General features: G+C 48.8%; 1 pseudogene; it reads right to left on the bottom strand.

Annotated features, from left to right (window-relative positions):
* LOC144109877 (uncharacterized) overlaps window positions 1-12,736 on the bottom strand; it is a 48,877-nt pseudogene extending 36,141 nt beyond the window's left edge.
* Window positions 12,737-12,953: the final 217 nt, after the last annotated feature.

Genomic DNA, 12,953 nt, shown 5'->3' with positions numbered 1-12,953 from the left:
ATATTCACCAGGCGTAGGGCACCAGATGAGGACATCATCAGGGTGCGCGAATACAGTCGGTACGCCCCGCGTGACCTCAGCCATGAACTGCTGGAAGGTTTGAGCCTAGTTGCGTAGCAAAAAGGCATCCGAAAGTACTCAAACAAACCAAAGGGCGTCGTGATGGTGGTCTTAGGTATGTCGGCGGGTTCGATGGGAATTTTGTGATACGCCTTAAGGGCGGTTCACATGCAAGCGAATTGGCGAACAGAGCGAACAGCGGCGCGGCGCTGCGAAGCGGTTCGCGAGCTTTCGTTTCACATGCATCGCCGCTGCGCGTTTCCCACCGCTGCGAAAACCAATGTTGCGGGCAGAAGATATGCGCCTGCAACCGGTTTTGGTGGCCTGCAAACACAAAAAAAGCGTAATATAAAAGCATTATTTTGTCATTTCTTTTCATAGTTTATTTAAATAAATATAATTATTGCGTTTTAAGCATTAAACAGCGCTTTATACAATTTCTTTCCTAAACAAAAGTTCGTACGGGCGGCGTACAAACTCGCGTGGCAACGCCGGGCCAGTCTAGCCACCCTTGCCGGGCGGTCATTGGTTGAGATGCGGTGCTGCCGCGTCGCCGCCGCGAAAATTTCCAACTTGCCCGAACCTCGCCGCTCCAGCCGCTGGGGCTTCCTCCGCCGCTTGAGAGAGGGTGTATGCGCCGCGGCGGCGAAGTTCGCGAGCGGTTCGCTTGCATGTGAAACGGGCTTTAACCAGGTCAACTTTGCAAAAATGGTGTAGCCGGCGAGGCGCGACGTAAAGTCCTGGACTTGGGGTAGCGGATAGCTGTCGTGGACAGTCTTGGCATTCTGCGCCCGATAGTCGCCACAGGGACGCCAGTCACCAGGATCACACTTGGGCACTAGATGCAGCGGAGACGCCCACGCACTAGACGACAGGCGTATAATGCCGAGCTGCAGCATGTGGTCGAACTAACGTTTGGTGATAGCTGAACGGTCTCCAAACAAGCGGCGCGGTCGAGCAGCTGCGGGTGGACGATGTGGTGTGTCACCGTATATTTAGGCGCCTGAGTGAGGTTGCATGGCTTGGTGAGCTCTGGGAAACCCGCCAACACTTTTTCCAACTTAGAGGAAGGTATCAGCGTGCGGGTGCCCATGGTAGCAAGGTCGGACAAGACTCCCGAGATGGAGAGATGAGTCGGACCGCTGGTAAAGCGATGACGCCGCATGCTGACGTCCAAGGCGAAGTATGAGAGGAAGCCCGAGCCGATGATCGGCTGAACCACTTCTGCGACGACGAAGACACACCGGAAAGCGCGGCGAAGCCCGAAGTCCCAGTTGAGAGATCGTAATCCGTACGTGGCGATAGACGAGGCGTTGGCAGCACAGAGCGGCTGCCCTGATGACTTGGAACGATCAGCCTTAGTCGGTGGAACCACGCTAATTTACGCGCCCGTGTCAATAAGGAACGGTGTGCCGCAGAACTTGTCAGATTTCATAAACAGGCGGCTCGGACTACTGGCGGGACCACACGCCGCCCGTTAGTGATTCCGGCGGGCGTTTCCACGGCCACGAACAGGGCGCTGTGCACTTCATGGCCCGGTGCCGAAAACGCCGGTGGTACAAGCTTAGAGACGGAGGGCTGGGACTCCGAGCTTCACGTGTGCGCGTAAGAGCGCGATGATCGAGACGAGGCGGCCGGGTCTCTTGGGGTGGGTTGCGGAGAGCGGCGACTGTGGCGACAAGCTCACCGAGACGGGGTTCAAAGCGCGAAATCGCCAGGTCTGTAGGCGTCAAAACAGCAGTGACGGACGAGGAGGTCGCATCATGAACGTTATCGGCGAGCTTGCTAGGCAGTCGAGGGTGACGCCACCGGCCGCCGCAAGGACGAGGCGGATAGCATGGGGAAGGCATTGAAGGAAAAGCTCTCGAAGCAACGCCGTGTGGTTGGGGATATCGCGCTCCTCCAAAACTGTCGCATCCGGCGCAGAAGCTGGGAACGGCGCCGGTCGCCAAGATCTTCATCGGTAAGGAGTTGCTGGAGGCGGGTGCGTTCCGACGTCATAAATCTCTTCAGTACCTTGGTTTTAAGGTGCTGATAAGCTGTAGCACCCATGGGGGCGGAGAGAACGTGAGAGAGCTCACGGGCAACGTTAGGAGGAAGGCTCGAGGTGACATGGTAGTAGCGCGTCGTCTCCGAGCTGATGCGGAAAAGGAAAAACTGCGCCTCGATCTGGTGGAACCGAACTTGCGGGTTCTGGGGCCAGAAAAGTGGGAGGCGAACCTGCAGTGACGAGAGACGTCCTGCGTACGTGAGTCCTGTTCTGTGGATGCTGCGCCATCAGTCATTGCTCGTCCTAGGTCACCCGTTGTAGGTTTAACGCCTCAGGAGCGAAGGAGCAAGACCACTGATGTGAACCGACACCAGAACAGAAGTCCGAGCCGTGGCTCGCGAGCTGTGGCTGTACGAAGGAAGGAAGGAAGGAAGGAAGGCCTCAGACGTTGCTGGCACATACCCACTACGGGGGAGTGGCCAAGACACAGGCGGTTAATTACTGGATACAGGAAATTTTTGACGGGAAAAGCAGTGGAAATAGTATGTAGTCTGATAGATTGGAAGAGGGAAGGAAAGGGGTCCGTGGCTGTACGAGCCACGGCGAGGTGCCGTCTTTATTGCCTTCGGCGGGTGGCGCGCGCTTTGCGGGTTCCCGGTGTCATCCAAGAGAGGGCGCTACAAGAGCTAATAAACAAGGCATCAGTAGGGAATACGTGCTCTAACCTCTGAAGGGAAGATTTTTAGTCCGTTAGGATGACAACAGGTTGAGACAGACAAGACTCTAACTTCCGTAAAGCCGCCTCAATAGCAACACTTTCGGCCGTTGTGGAGGATACGACAGCAGTAAAGCGTACAGACCACTTACAGATCAAAGAAAATGTAAAAAGCCGCTGCGCTAGCTTGTTTGCCCTTGTCCACAGAACCATCGGTAAAAATTTGAAGATGGCGGGCATACCCTGTTTCCAAATGATCAAGCACGAGCGAACGCGTTGTTGCCATAGGAGGGCTACGCTTTGCACTCACACTGGGAATTGTGACCTAACAGTCGAGGGTCGGAAAAGACCAGGAGAGGGGGAGGGGGGGTTCGACCGTTTCCTTTGCCTTTGGACATTAAGGCCTAAAAAACAAGAATATTAACTCCAAAGTGGGACTTCGATTTGTATCTCTCGCAGAGCCGCTGGAGAAGGGATCGCTCAGCTACACTCTCTCCTAGGTGGCCAAGATGCATTTGTAGTCTCTGAGAAGCGACAAGGTTAAGGGGTTTCTATAGTGACTCATGAAGTACTATCGCGTGCAAGCTATGTGCAAGCTTCGCGTACAAGCTATGTAAGCGTTTTGAGGAGGCCGTTCGGATGTTGGAAGCGGAATGGGCAGCTAGGATCAAGGTACTCAAAGGGGACCTGAAGGTGGAACGAGAGGAACGGACTAAGCTAGAAACTCAGGTCGCCGAGTCGCTTAAGAGGGAGGGGGCTAATACCAACCTGCTTGAGCGAATTTAGGACGAGATGAAAGAGCAGCGGGAAAAGCGGGCCCAGCTAGAAGAGCAGTTAGAAGCGCTCAGGCCGCTGCCAGCAGGGCACCCAGGTTCGGAGCAGTGTCAGGTGGGGGACGAGGCTTGTCGATCCTACAGTGCTGTAGCAGCAGGCTTTGAGTCGGGAAGACAGTGAGGTAAAAAAAATTGGCTTTGGTTTAGCTCTGCTTAAACCTGGAGTGACGCAGTAGCTACAGGTGGCCGAGGGAAACTTGGACACGTGACCAACCACGTGACGAACCACGTGATCAGCCACGGCGCCGAACCCCCGGCAGCTGCTCCTCATCACGTGACCAACCACGTGACAGTGTGGCGGCGCAGCCACAGGGTGGCAGTGCCGCCATCGCCACGGCGCCGCCACGCTGAAGGCTCGGAATACTACCGGAATGTAGCTACGGGCACGGTGACGGGTCACAGTAGCGTACGGCGGCGGAAGAGACAGCTAGTGCGATCCGGAGGGCAACAGTCGCCGTCAGAAAGCGAACGGTTAGAGCGCAGGAGGGTTCTTGTAGTCGGTGACTCGAACGTAGCTATAGTTGACGGAGGCGTTTTGACGACAGTGAAGGCGCACAGGCGGGTGCAGGTGGAGGCCCAGTCAGGGAAGTGCATGGTAGATGCAATGGCTAGCAAGGCGGAAATTTGGGCGAGTTGGTAAGTGTTCATTTTCGCTCTCCGTGCAACACGAACGGGACACAAGACGAAAGACTAGCACCTGTTCAGCGCCTGTTTGTGCTAGTACTTCCTCTTGTGTCCCGTTCGTGTTGCGCTGAGAGCGAAAATGAGCAATGGCCAAAGCACAGGAGGTGGTAGGGGACAACATGGATGGCGAACACCTTGTCGTTATCCATGCTGGTCTCAATGATATGCTGAAGGGGAGGAGCCAGGATCTCTAGAAGCAGTTAGAAGTGGGGATGCGCAGGCTTAGAGAGGCATCTGGGAGTATACATTTGAACATATGCACAATCCCAGAGGTCCAGAGGCAGTCTCGCGAAATAGAAAGGAGGATCGTTGCGGCTAACCGTGTAATTAGGTTAATGAGTCAACGACTAGGGTACGGGTTAATGGAAGTTAAGAGGGAAGTGTACGAGGTCTGCTCCCACCCTTTTGCACAGGATGGCATTCACTACGGTGGTGCCAATGGCTAGAGGGCGGTTAGTAGGCTGGGTCGCCAGGCAACAGCTTTTTGGGGGGACCGAGAGCTCTGAGGGAACCAGTGTAGAGAACGAAGAACCAAGGTCAAAGAGGCGATGGAACCATTGGAGAAGAAATAGACATAAGCGCCAAGGCCAAGTTAATTCAGATATAGGTCTCATTGACATGCAAGGTGGCAGGAATAGACTCAAATGGGAGGAAATAGAAGAACAGTTAGGGCAGGAGGAATTAATGGCGTATGGTTTAGTGGAAACGCCTCTTAGAGACATGGAGCAACCTCCCTGTAACTCAGACTACGCATGGGAATATTGAAATAAAACAGAGGGCAGCAGAAAGGGGGGAGGAATTGGGGCATTCATTCATAAAGGTAGGAATTTTCAAACCGCTAAATTGGGATGCAAAAATATTTATGGCTAAAAGGAAAAGTGGCAGGGGACCAAACAGTCTTTGGCTTTGTAAACCTGTGCACAGGAGCCAATGCCAAAGAGGAAAAGAGGAAAATTTTAGAATGTATCGCAGGCTACATTGATGAGCTAGGAAGACAGGGCGAGATAATTTTATTAGGCGACATGAATGCACACATAAAAGACCTGGATAGGGACACAGATTCGACAGGAAGCATGCTGCTGGATATGTGTAACAGGCATGATTTAGTTGTATGCAACAGTACCGAGAAGTGTGAAGGGCTCATAACATGAGAGGCAGGGAGTCTGCACTCGACGACAGATTATGCACTAATATCACAGAGGATGTATAATAGATTAGAGGTAATGAGCATACATGAACATGGTTCCAGAAGTCTAGGTAGTCAGCACAAACGTATCAAGCTGAGTTTCAGAAGAGAAACCAATGTAGGACTGAAGCGAGATAAACAATCGGAGCTAAAGGTTTGCTCAGAGAAGCAATTGGAAGCAGCAGCCAAACAAATTAAGATGGCGGCGTCCAAGTAATCATCATCATCATTATCATAATTAACCTGACTACGCCCACCGAAGGACCAATGCCTCCTCCATGTCTCTCCAGTTAACCCTGTCCTTTACCAGCGGCAGCCATTGTATGCCCGCAAACGTCTTACTCTCATCCGCCCACCTAACCTTCTGCCACCCCCTGCTATCCTTGTCTTATATGGGAATCAAACCAGTTACCCTTAAGGACCAGCTGTTATCGGGTCGCCCGCTTCAGAGCGAGTTCATTGTTACTGTCGTTCTTGGCGTGCTGATAGCTTTAAATTCCGCGTAGGGCTTTCGTTTTGCCTCATCTCACCTGCAACAGAAATGATTAGAGAAAACTTCACACTCTTTATCCATTTGTTCGATGACTGCCCTAAGCATAGCAAGATGCGTCGTTTTTCAAGTGGATCGCCTTGGCTTAGATTCAGGAAGGCGGACCTGGCTAGGGTGGCTTGAACATTTTCAGGAGTGAAAAGCGCGGTGCGTTTCCCGTGCCGGAAATAGCCCCGCTGCTCGCCGATGCCGCCAGGTGCGCTGATGCTAGAGGCGCCGTCGCGCGGTCGCTGATGGCACACCGCGTTTAATTGCGTGATTTGCAAGCTGTGCTTTGCTTTTTTATGCCGCCGATGATGAATAATGGCTCCGCGATAGTGTTTTTCCACTGAACCCAATAATGGGCTCGAGTGCTTAAGAATTATTCACCAAGAAGAACCATTTTCTTTCCATAGCAGACAAGCAGTTCCTGGAATCATTTCGTTCATTTAAAGGGTACTAAAGTTGCTTGCGTAGACACCAGCACGTTTTTCTAGACGGCGCTCGAACTGCGCGCTCGGCGTTTGTAACACGAAAAGGAGCCAAAAGTTTGCCCCTCCCTTCATTTTCCGCACCGCTAGAGCGGTTCGCTCGCGCTGCTTTTTCCGTCTCAGTTTAAGTAAATTCTTTTGCTTTCAGCTGGACTTCCTCAAGAATGTCAAGCATTTTTGTTTTCGAGTAGCAGCGGATAACAACAGAGCAGCTAGATCTGCCTCGCAGAAGCTTGTATTTGAAGCCCCAATGCTGTAAACAAAGGATCATTTTGACCTATTCTAAAAGCGTTGCGTGCTTGTACTTTGCGTGATAGACGATTGTATGGCAAGACTATACTGTGCCGCATACACGCTCGTACCGTAAAATAATTAGTGGGTTTTTGCATGCCTAGGCCGAAAAGCATTAGAAATGATGTAGTAGGTAGCTCCGGATTAATTTTCCGCCGCATGCAGTTTTTACATGGGTTGCAGTCTCTGCAAAACGAGAATTCCCTTTTCAAAGAAACACTTCCAAGTGCAGCCCATGAAGCATAGAAGTGTGTCGAGAGCACATCCGCAGCAAAACATGCACAGTAAGAAAAAGACGCGTTTCTGAAGGAAGACATTTATTTTCGGTTGTTCATCGTCATAACCCCGATAAAGCACGCATGGCTTCACCCTTTTTCATTTCTTTTCGTCTTCCTTTTGATTTACTCCTTTAAAATGAACTGAAGCCGTGTTAAGCAGTAAAATTTCACTACCGAACTAGTCAATGTAGCTAGTTGCTGGGGGCAGCCAATGTTTGTCGTTTCCCTAATTATTTTCTACATGTCTGTCACCGACTTAGCATGAAGGGTAGTTGTGCTCAAGAAACTAGTGATTTTGTTTTCTAGTGTCATAATAAATTTGCAGAGGGAGTGCTTTGGGCATGAAAACCCACCAAGGTGTCGCTGCATTGATGCTTCCGTGGGTAAATCAGAGCTGGAAACGCCTCCTTTCTTCATTAGCCAAGCGTGTTTGCAATCCTCACAGTCGATGAACAGCACGCGTTTTCGTGCCACGTGGCCGACAATATAATGAATAAGGCGGGCATCACTTCGTTCTGATATGCAGAAAGCATGTTCAACCGACACTTCGGCTGCATCGGATCGGAGCGGTCGGCTTTCTTCCTCTTGCTCTTTGCTTTCTGTCTCGTTCAGCAGTTCTTCCACACATAGCAACGATTCAACCGCACCATCAGGCACGTTTGCTCCCTTGGCACTCCTGGCCAGTGTATAGAAACTGAGGCACCTGCAAGTAAGCACGAAACAGTAATTGATCTTCAGAGCCAAGTGTAAACCAGTTAAATAATAACAGTGTATATTACGCATGCAAGGTAACTTATTGCGGCAGAAAACCAGCAAGATTAGCGATACCTCATGATGACAATGACCAGGGCCGGATTCGGATGGTCGTTGGCTCCACCTGCCTGCCCCATAATCCCGAAACACCGCTCACGGCAATCTTGGCTGAGGTGCGCAGTCATGAGAACTTAAAACCAACTTTCGCCGTTAGGCAGTCAAGTAGGCTCTTTGTTGCACTGAGGGTAACACGCAGGCACACTGCCGTGCTTCTGCTCAAAAATCCAATACCCTTAGCCTGCCCCTCCCAAAGGTCTAGAAGTGCAGCATTTTGTACAATGTTTTCTCATTCCTTCTGTCTGGTCTGAAGCACCATTACAGAATGCACTTAAATGTATTGTTGACAACTGAGAGAAATATGACCATAAATTTGAAGTTACCTTAAGGATTCTGTTGGGAATCGGGGCGTCATGGCCTCAATCAGATCAGCCATGAGCCCAATGAAAATTCTTGTCGGATTGCAGTGCTGGAATTTTCTCTCAATTTGTTCTTTGCAGAAGGCCGAAACATTCCTAACTAAGGTGTTAAAGACTTGAAAAGCAAGCTCTTCCCTCACCTTCTCGAACCCGTTAGGAAATATATTGGACCTCGTAAGTTTTGGTGCCACCTTCAAGGTGACACAACCTGCGTCCCTCATAGCATGAGTCGCTTTGGGACTTTAAACGGATAAAGCAACCAACCAAGGTGACACAACCACTTTGCCGACACGTGTTCCCAGTGGGCCTGTAAAATTAATAATTTCGCATTGGAAAGAATGAAAACAATGAGCAAACGTTCATGAATATATCGAGAGCCAAAATCTGTGATATATTCACGTGTTCCCAGTGGGCCTGTAAAATTAATAATTTCGCATTGGAAAGAATGAAAACAATGAGCAAACGTTTATGAATATGCGCCGACATTTTACACAATATTTCTCGCAAGCATACCCGTACATTGTGGGTGTTGAAACCTTGTTTCTGTGTCATTCCACGCCAAGCCTCCCAGACGTTGCGCTTGACTATCTCTAATTTGTTCAAAAAAATTCATGGAAGCTTATCCTGAAGTGATTAATCAAAGCATGAAATATTTTTGCTGAAAAAATTTATTGGTGAGGTGACGTCAGCTTGACCATTTAGAAAAGGGGAGAAACCAGGCAAAGCTCAATAGTGATAAAAGTTCAAATTTTCACAAAACACTTCACAATTTTTTTTTCATTGACATTTTCACAGATTTTGGCTCTCGATATAATTAGCAGCATGCAGCATTAAACGATATAAATATTATAAAATTGGAAAATATATATGAAAAAGTACCATTTTTGTCATTTTTTGTTTTTAAATATCAACTTGCTCTCGGAAATTTGGATATAGTCGTTTTGTTCCTCTAGATTTCTAGTACTTACAACAAATGTTACAGGTAACGAAGCTGCGTACATCGAAGTAGAAATAAGAATAATAAAATTTGCAGAAAGTGTGTTTTGAGTCAAAACATGCGTTAATTTCACCTTGAGGTGGTTGAAGTAAAAATAGAAATAAAGGGTCACCTATAACAGTTTATTTTCCTTCATTTCTGATATTTTTGTGGAGGTAATTTTTTTATTAAATCCAGAAAAGAATTTTTGAATATCAGCTCCCGCGCCGAAAGTTGCGTCGTCTTATAACGCCTCTTCGCCCCAGAGCACGACACTGCCGACACTGTGACCAGACCAAATGAAGAGTTGTTGACTTTAAGTGAGGTTTGCGCTTTAGGGAAGCGTGGAAACATTGAGTAGTCGAGCAGGTATTCGTGGGAAAAGGTTTTCTTAACGCTGTCGGGGCGGCACATGCCAAAATGAGCTAGTTGTTCGGTGTGGTTCTGTCGCAGTAAGTTATTCTTGCCAGTGCCATGAGAGACATGAGCACTAGCATGAGAGCTTGTGAGACACCAATCTGGAAATGACCAGAACTATCTTGTGTCGAAACAATCCGTGACGCAGCGGCACCACGCGGTACCTGACCCTTGTGACAGTCAGAGGCTCATGCCCGGTTGTTTCCGATGTGATGTCGTCGTTGTATTTGATTTAATAAGTGCAATTTCTGCATTATTACTCCAGCGACAACTGAAGACGAGCCACTGTGCTGGCGAAGCACCTTCATGAAAAATGAAAGTTGGTTTTTTGGCAAAGGAAATGGCGCAGTATCTGTTTCACATCTCAGCGGACACCTGAGTGGTGCTGTAAAGAAGGAATAAAGGAGGGACTGAGAGAAGAAAGAGAGAAAGAGGTGCCTAGTGGAGGGCTCCATAATAATTTCGACCACCTGAGGATCTTTAACGTGCAGTGGCATTACACAGTACACGGTCGCCTATGCGCTTCAGGTTCGAACCCGGATACTCCGGATCAGTAGCCAAGCGCCATAAGCACTGAACCACGGCGGCCGGCGCACCTTAATATGAGCTACGCACCTAGGCGCGAGCGGGCCGCGTTCACCGCCAGCCGCGTTACTGGCCGCATCAGTGTGCACTTGGCCCCTTCACGTGCGCTACGAGGCCCGCGCTCTCCGAGATCTTATTCGGATATAAATAACGCACTTCTGATACACCTGCCACGCCAGATAGTCATCGCTCCGCGTGGTCTATGCGAGACAGCACGCCGAATACCCTTGTTTTTCTTCTGTTGGTTGCTCCGCACCAAAGCGTGTCTGTTCGAGATCTCGTTTGTGGCATACCATCCGCCGAATGTCGCGCGATATCTTTTTTAGCACCAGCCCTGAAAATGCGCGACAGCGAACGACGGCAAACAGAAGTTGTTATCTGGCCAAAAGGGTCCTGCCTGCCAGGTGCCGTGTTCTTCGGTGAAGAGGCGTTAGGAGATGACGCAACTTGCCGCGCAAGAGCTTAACTTCAAAAATTCTTTAAATGCTTAAAAAAAAATTACCTCAATATTAATCTCAGAAATGAAAGGCAGTAAACCATTTTACGTAAAACATTATCGCTTGCATTTTTACATGGACCACCTCAGGGTGAAATTAATACGTGTTTTTGACTCAAAACAGACTTTTTGTAAATTTAGTATTTTCTTCTCTTTATGAACGCAGTTTCATCACCTGTAACAATTGTTGTTGGTACTAGACATCTAGAGAAATAAAACGGTTTTTTCCGAATTTCGAAGCGCAATATTTCAAACAAAAAATGACAAATATGGTATATTTTCATACCTTTCGATTTTATTGCGAAGCAATACTACTTTAGGTCGCACTTCAGCCCGTTCTGTTGAGAGGCGGTGGTAGGCACCGTTGACCTTTAGCGTGACCTCGCTGCGTGACGTCACACCACGTGACCTAGAGTGACGTCACACCATCTGTGTAAAAACGGGGCCCCATCTCACGCCGTCGCGAGGCGAGGCGGTAGCCACCAACGGCTGCCTAACTCCCTCTCCTCTCACCAGGGGACTACGGTCGGTGTGACGTCACACCGGCTGTGTAAAAACGGGGCCCCATCTCACGCCGTCGCCAGGCGAGGCGGTAGCCACCAACGGCGGCCTAACTCCCGCTCCTCTCACCAGGGGCGCTACGGTCAGAGTGACGTCACACCAGCTGTATAAAACAGCTCCGCTCCTCTCGCCAAGGCAGTCATACAGCCAGATGTTACGATGGTGCCTACGAACAAGCAGCTCGGCAGAATGCAAAGAGGAAGCATCAGCGAGCTACGGAGACGGAAGAAGAACGAGAAGAACGACTTTCTAAGCGGCGTGCCCAGTATGCAGCTCGGCGACAACGTGCAACCTCCTCTGTGGAAACAGCAGAAGCAAAGGAAGAAATTATGAGTTTGCCCGACAGTGAGATGACCGACGAACGATGGGCGTGTTATGCAGACAACTTGGCCATCTACAACGTGGCCGAAACATACAAGCTACCGCTAATGCATCGTGAAGACGACGAGGAGACGTACAACAAACTATCGCATTTTGGACGGGGACAATAGCCCCAACATTTATTACGGCGTAACGCTACCGTACTTTAACGAACGCTACTGCAAGCACCGAGTGGGCATATTTTACGACGCGGAGAAAATGGAGTGTTACCGCACCGTCGGCCAATCGATACTGGAAGATTTTGTAATGGGCACGCTGGTGAGGGAAATGTTTGTCGGCATACACGGATTCGACGGATGACTTCCTCTTAGATGATTCACTGTAAGCCGTAACACTAGCATAACCCAAGACTACCACCACCCATACTACCAGCTGATTCCAGAATAACACCACTTCGCAATCACCAGGCTTAACCAAGCTAAGCCACGGCCGTTTTTAAATATATTTGTATCGTATAAAGCTGCATGCTGCGAATTATATCGAAAGCCAAAATCTGTGAAAATGTCAATTAAAAAAATTGTGAAGTTTTCTAAAAATTTTATTTTTTTTATTAATTATTGAGCTGTGCCTGGTTTCTCGCCATTTCTAAATATTCAAACTGCTCTCACATCACGAATAAAATTTTTTCGGCAAAAATATTTCAGGATTTAATTACTCACATTAGGATAAGTTTCCATGAATTTTTTTGAACAAACTGGAGATGGTCGAGCGCAATGTCTGAGATGTTTGGCGTGGAATGACCCTTCTTCATAATGCTTTGCACACATTTGACAAGGTGTGGGAAGACAGATATAAAATGCAGAAGTTTGCCCTTTTCACAGGGGTGCACGACTCTGCACCTTATATCAGTGAAGTTCCCACGTATGCCTTGAATGATCCACATAGATCGAATCCACGAGGCACCAACAACAAATGTAATTGACGCGGATGCCAGCTTGTTCAGTCAATATCGTTGCTTCATGAGCAATTTTTGCTAGTAGTCTTGCTTTCACATTGCCATTGGGCGCGAACACACTTAAGGCGAAAAAGAACATTGTATGAGATCATGCAATTTTCTACAAAATTTTAGGAATATTCAAAATTCATTTACCTATAATCTGAGACTATTACCCACAAATGGCTGAAACATCACCACCAGGCCGCGGTCAGATTTTTTCTTTTGTCACATTCTTCAGTGCACTTTCCCAGGTCCACAATGCCTTCTATGCGCTTTGACGATGTCGTGTCAAGGTGGGTTGAAACTTTATTTCA

The sequence above is a fragment of the Amblyomma americanum genome, chromosome 11 (genome assembly GCF_052857255.1).
Source record: "Amblyomma americanum isolate KBUSLIRL-KWMA chromosome 11, ASM5285725v1, whole genome shotgun sequence".
NCBI classification, from domain to species: Eukaryota; Metazoa; Arthropoda; class Arachnida; order Ixodida; family Ixodidae; genus Amblyomma; species Amblyomma americanum.
Note: the sequence above shows the minus strand (reverse complement) of the source record. Positions and strands in the feature narration are given on the sequence as shown.